This window comes from Montipora foliosa, chromosome 6 (genome assembly GCF_036669935.1).
Source record: "Montipora foliosa isolate CH-2021 chromosome 6, ASM3666993v2, whole genome shotgun sequence".
Taxonomy (NCBI): Eukaryota; Metazoa; Cnidaria; class Anthozoa; order Scleractinia; family Acroporidae; genus Montipora; species Montipora foliosa.
This window is the reverse complement of record NC_090874.1, coordinates 70,435,421-70,441,683: the sequence shown is the minus strand read 5'-3', so window position 1 is coordinate 70,441,683 and position 6,263 is coordinate 70,435,421.

Sequence of the window (6,263 nt, the reverse complement as noted above, 5' to 3'; positions counted from 1 at the left end):
CTTTGTAATTAAATCTGCAAATGGTTAGACTCTCTAGTCTTCTCGGATAAGGACGATAAGCCGGAGGTCCTGTCTCACAACCCTTCAATGTTCAAAATCCTGTGGGACGTAAAAGAACCCTCACACTTGTCACAAAGAGTAGGGCACGTAGTTCCCGGTGTTGTGGTCTGTCTTCTGTGGTATATCAGGGTTGGGAAGGTAAAAAAAAGCGCACTTAAATTGGAGCCTCACTCTGTTGTGTGACCCCCACCACAGCCTGTTTCTCTGTTGTGGTGAAAGTGGATAAATAGGAGGAGCATATGCACAATTTCAAGGGGAGATTGGGGTAATGTGCATATTATAGCTTGCGAGAGTGGACTGAAATTCTCAATTTACTGAATGTTACATAATGATGGCTACATACCTTTAAATCGTAACAGCCTTTCAGGATGAACACTGGCACCAAATTGAGTCTCAGCCTCCTGCCAGCTATTTAACTTGAAAATTTTTACAATAGCTTCTCGAACTTGAGAAAGTGCTTTCAATTTATAAGATTCTTCTTTCATTTCTCTCAAACTAATTTTTTTCTCCTTTAGCTAGAAGACAAAAAAAAAAAAAGAACAAAATGCTTTAATCCCAAAAGAAAGTTGCATTGAATTCATTTGATAATAGTTTTGCAACGTGGTCAGGCTCCTGCTGCATAAGACATTACCCTCGCAATTACCGTAGTTACAGTACATTAATCTAAGTTGTATAGTTATTTGCTTCTAAAGGTATTCAAAACATAGCCTTCTGGATTAAAAATATTGTGAGTTAAAGTAAAGGGTTTTTGGAAAAAGGCAACTGTAACCTTAAGAACTACAATACAATGAAAATTACTGAGTATTACAAAAAAGGTAATGTACGTGTACTGTCCAGACTGTCTTTATTAAGTTTTCATTTTTTTTCCCGCAGCATCTTACCTTCAACAACAACGGAAGCCTCTGTTCATCAGTCAGGCTACATAGTGGCTTCATGTGCCACTGCTTCAGGCTCACAGCACCGCACACAATTTCTCTACTGCTGACTTTCTGCTCCTTCAGCCTCCCCATCTCAAACAAGCTATTAACTTCCTGAAACTCCTTCCAGACAGCTTTGCTTACCTTGGCCATTGCAAAAATTTCACTAAGGCTCTTTTTCTACGATGTCAAAATTAAAAAATGCAACCAAATTATTAATGTAAACGGAATTGAAGCCTTTTTACATTTAATTTACCAATCAGTTTGGCACTCCAGGCAATCCTCAACTTATTGACCAATCAAAATTTCCTCTTCGTTAGCTCTGGCATTTATGAATCTACTGTGAATATTTGGGTTCATGTGTTCTCAATCTTTCTTTCCAACTAGCTATTTTCAATATTACAAACTAATTATTTGGAATCAACCACTGTGCCTCGCTGTACAGTACTTGGGTCTTTTTTTAAGCAACAGACTGGATATTTTAAGCTAGAGAAAAGAGAAGTCACCTCTTTGCCCAGTACAAGGGAACAATCATCTCTCCATGATGGCCTTGGGTCTGGTGGTTCTCCAGTAAGATCCCTGTCACCAAACAACTACCTACGGCACCTCCCAACCTTTAAGTCACAATATTATAAAAAACTGTTTTTAACTTGATATCTAAGGTATTCCATGGCCAGTCAGGTATAATTTTGCCAGAGATGTATCCAGGTTTCCAAAAAAAAAGAAAAAAAAACCACCAAAATTGGGGGTCCATTGCAAAATTTTGGAGGTCCAGCTAATTAATATTCAAGAATTAATATCCGCTCTATTGTCTCTTAATTGCTGCTGCAGTACCCAGATTTCGAAATTGCACAAAATAAAGTCCCTCCCCTGGAATATGTATTTAAAATAAAATGATCAATATTACTTCTTTGAAACTGTTATGCCCATTGATTCATCAATCAAAATGGATGGGCTTTCAAAGCTCCATCAATCACATCTGAAAACGACTTGAGGAAGCCCTACGCTGTAGGAAATGTTGGCCCTAGTTGATAAATGATCCAAATCTCCACAGCAAAAAAAAACAAACAAACAAAACAAACCAAAAAACACAGAACTAAATCTCAATTCCATTAACAAGAGCATCATTTATTTTAGCAACACTTGAGGTGTAATTTAGGAACAAGAAAGTAAACAAATAATAAGCGATGCACAGTTCATCATTCATCGTGAGGTCCCGCCATGGCCAATGTTAGTAATCAAACAATTGAATACATTCAAGTTTCATGTTAAACATGTTAAACACTCCAAAAAAGTTGCATAATTTGCAAAACACACAAGTTACGTGCAAAACAAGAACCCAGATGATGACATATGCATGCCTCAATGAACTCAATTTCTTTTTAGGGGAAGATGACAAACACCATTGGAATGTTGATAAAATACATTCAGGGAAAAGCATTTTGACAAACCTCTTCCCTATAAGTAACTTCATGCTGAAACATGGATGAATGCTGATGCATGCCACCTAGATAAACTGCTTGTTCATCAAAAAGTCCAACATAAATGCTAGACATTCTCCCTGCAAAGTGTGGGTTCTCTGGGTACTTTTCATGAAGCCTTGTAGCCAAGGAAAGATGGGTTCCACCAAGGACTTCATAGCTGTGCTTGTTCTTTTCCTCTTCCTTCCACTCAATCTTACTTGATAACCCTTTTGCTACCACAAAGAGGGCTGCATAGCTTCCTGCTGGGTTTCTCTCCATTTCTGCCTCCAAACTGTTAAAAAAAACTTTCATTAACTCTCCTAAACTGCCTTACTTTTGATGGAAGTTCAAGTTTATCAATGTTGATGAAATGGGATGAGGCTGTAATGAAAACTAAACCAGTAAGTACTGTATTAAACTACAAAATCAAGCACCTCAAAGGCGAAAAAGAAATCAATTGAACATTTCACTTCCTGAGCATTGCGGCAAAATATGTATTAATGTAACCCAGTTTACTGAAAGAACAAAGACTTATCCCAGAGAATACACAAATTGAGTGACCAGTTCAGTTTCACAGTTCTCCAACAGAATCACAAGGTAATTACATATTGTACATGTATCTACATTGTAATAGTTAATGGAACATCTACGAACTTCATCATAGCAAAGTTATATTCCAATCATTCCATTAACTCCAAACCAATCAATGCACTCATTAAGTTAACATCATATTTTGATTTAGAATACAAACACATAAATTTTCTAAACATGATCTTTAAATGTTAATCATTTAATGGGATGCAGTCTTTTAAGCGAGTGATTAAGCCATTGACTCCTGGGGTTTCCCCATGGACAAGTAAAATCGTGTAGCGTTCGACATAGTAAAATACTCTCAGATTGGCGTTAGACAGAGTAAAATACTAAGTCTGGCCGGTTTTAGGCTGGTGTAGGCGTCAAAGAGTTCAGAAAATCAAGCTTTCTTAAAACCGTTAATTTAAAAGCAAATTCTATTTGTACTTAACTTCTCGTATAACTTGTAATTGTAATTTACTGTAATGGCCTCAGATGTTGAAAAGGTGGATAATGCTATCCAGCGGATAAATCACTATCCAGTGCATAAACACTAGCAAACCAATTGAGTTACTTAGTGGATAGTGATTTATCCAGTGGATAGCGCTTCCCACTTTTCAAAAAAATGAGGCCAGGTCTATTCATAGTTCCTTTTAGCATTTATGAGCCTGTTTCATTCTCCTTTTTGTGACTTAATGAAAGATGTAAGGGTAGCATCAAACTGACACCTTTAACTTTTTACTTCATTTTTTTATGTTCAAAAATAGTGTACATTCTATCACAGTTTTTATAACAAATTGTATAATTTTGGATAATGGGCCTTTATGTGTGATGACGTCTGACTAGCTTATTTCACCACCAAGCCTCGTTTGCACAAAATTATTTACATCATTTGGATTATATGCAATACTGTTCGCACATGGGTTTTCTTTTCAAGTTAGCTCCTTTGGGATTTATCTCATGCCAAAATTTACAAGTTTGATTTTCGAATTCACAGCTTGGTGGTGCAATTAGCTAGTCAGCTGTCATCATGCATAGGGGCTATTTCTCTTACGACTAACAAGACAATCATCACATGACTGCATTAAGCTGCTACATGTATCTTTCTTGCTTTTTTTGGCCGGTACCTGATCCTCTGGGGTAAATGACAGTCGTTTCTTGTGGCGTTGAGGTTGATTTGTGCCAACAGGAGTTACAGTATCATGACTCAGAAAAGTTTGACTGTCAATATTTGGTGGTGTGTCAACTTTGGAGGCATTGTGGTGTTCTTTGCTTTTCTCTGCACTGTTGACAGCCAAGACAGATTCCTCTGGGTGGAATAACTGACTTCTCTGAGGGCTTGAAGATTCCTTATGTACATTAAGAGCTTTTGAAAGCTCCTCTGCCAAGTGGTCAGCATCTTCACTGGCACACTCATTGAATGGTGGACTTGAATGAAAACGATCATAATATCTTGAGGGAAGTATTGCCACCTTTCTTTTCTTATGACTTGAACCATCTTGTCTAAATGTCAGCCATTAAAGTAACACATGTACTGATAAGATTAAATCCAACAACTAAAAAAATTAAGGTAGTAACAAATTGTGCCCTGGCCACACCTGAAACAATGATATAGCCCATTGGAACCCTTTGTCTTTTCTCAATTATTATTTTCATCTAGGTTATGATGATCAGGACACAAGCAAACTCCAGTTAATAACTAAAGACCGTCCACTGCTCGTGGGGTACATTTGGTTGAAATTAGGCACTGGGAAATCGTTGTTTAATGTCCCGTCGTTTTTGAGTATTTTATTTTGGTCAGTTCTGTAATGTTCAGTTCGCTATTCCTTAAAGATTAAACACTTACAGTAACTTTAATTTGTAGTTGATTCTTGGTTCTTATTTTAGGCGTGTGCAAAGATATTCTCAGCGAACTTCTGAAAACCGGACTGTATTCAGAGTATTGAAATGTTACACAAAGCTTTATATTCATTAAGATGAACTATCCAGATGTTTGCAGTCAGTGTAAAATGCAGACTGCAGACCAGGGGTAAAATGCAGACTGAGGTTATAACGTAACTGTTGAAAAAGCCCAAACCCCCTTAGAAAGGCCTAAAACAATATTTAGGCTTAACTCTTAGCATTTCTAAAGGGTTTGGGCTTTTTCAACAGTTAAATTATAACCTCGGTCTGCATTTTACCCCCGGTCTGCAGTCCGCTGTCTGCGTTTTACACTGACCGAGATGCTTGAGTGAAACGAGATTTAGGCATTACCAACTGGTGAAACAACTAACTAGAGCCTTGTCAGAGCTCTCAAGTCTCTCTCACGCATTTCGATGCAATCTCATGCTCTCACGCCGACAAGACCATTTCTCATGCATTGGCACTTTTCTCGAAGGTAAGTCTACCTTTTAAGCTAGTTCCAGAAGTGCTCATGAATTCCCAATCCTCTCCGTCACTGGTACTGAACTTCGGCCAATGTTCAATCTGTTCGTGTGCGACCAATTTTCTTGTTTCTTGAGGACGTTCACTCGCTAATATATGAATGGTGTCTGGACAATTCGCCCCTCGGACAATTCGCCCCAGACAATCCCCCCCCCCCCCCAATTTCAGGACAATTCGTCCCCAAAGAAGAAAACGACAAAACCACAACAGATAAGATAGTGTTTTGTCACAATACAATTCTAGCAAGAAAATAAAAGCTCAACTTTGATCGAAACCGTGCTATTTCGAAAATGCAATCCATCGATCGTTCATCGATCGCGTAAACGACAGCCTTAGCTTCAGTCAATCCAATGTAATTTTCCCGTTCGTGTAATTAAAACGGTGAAACAGATCGACAAATTACTGCAGATAAGACGGTATTTTGTCACACATTTTTCTTGAGAGAAAATGACAGGTCAACTTGATCAAAACCACGATATTTTGCAAATGCGATCGATCGTCGATCATGTAAACAAAGACCTACAGTCGACAGTCAATGCAATGTAATTTTCCAGTTCGTTGAATGACAACAGTGAAAGGGATGGACAAAATTACTGCAGATAACATGTTATTTTGTCACAATGCGATTATTATTGACATGCTATGCATTTAACTTAGGACTCTACCAGTTAAAAGAACGTATATTTAACAAACAGAAGGCAGAAGTATGTAAATAAGTCCAGACAAATTGTCCAGATATTGGGGGTGAATTGTCTGGGGCGAATTGTCCGAGGGGCGAATTGTCTGACATTCATATGAATTATAGGTCGATATGTTAGCTCAGGTTGAC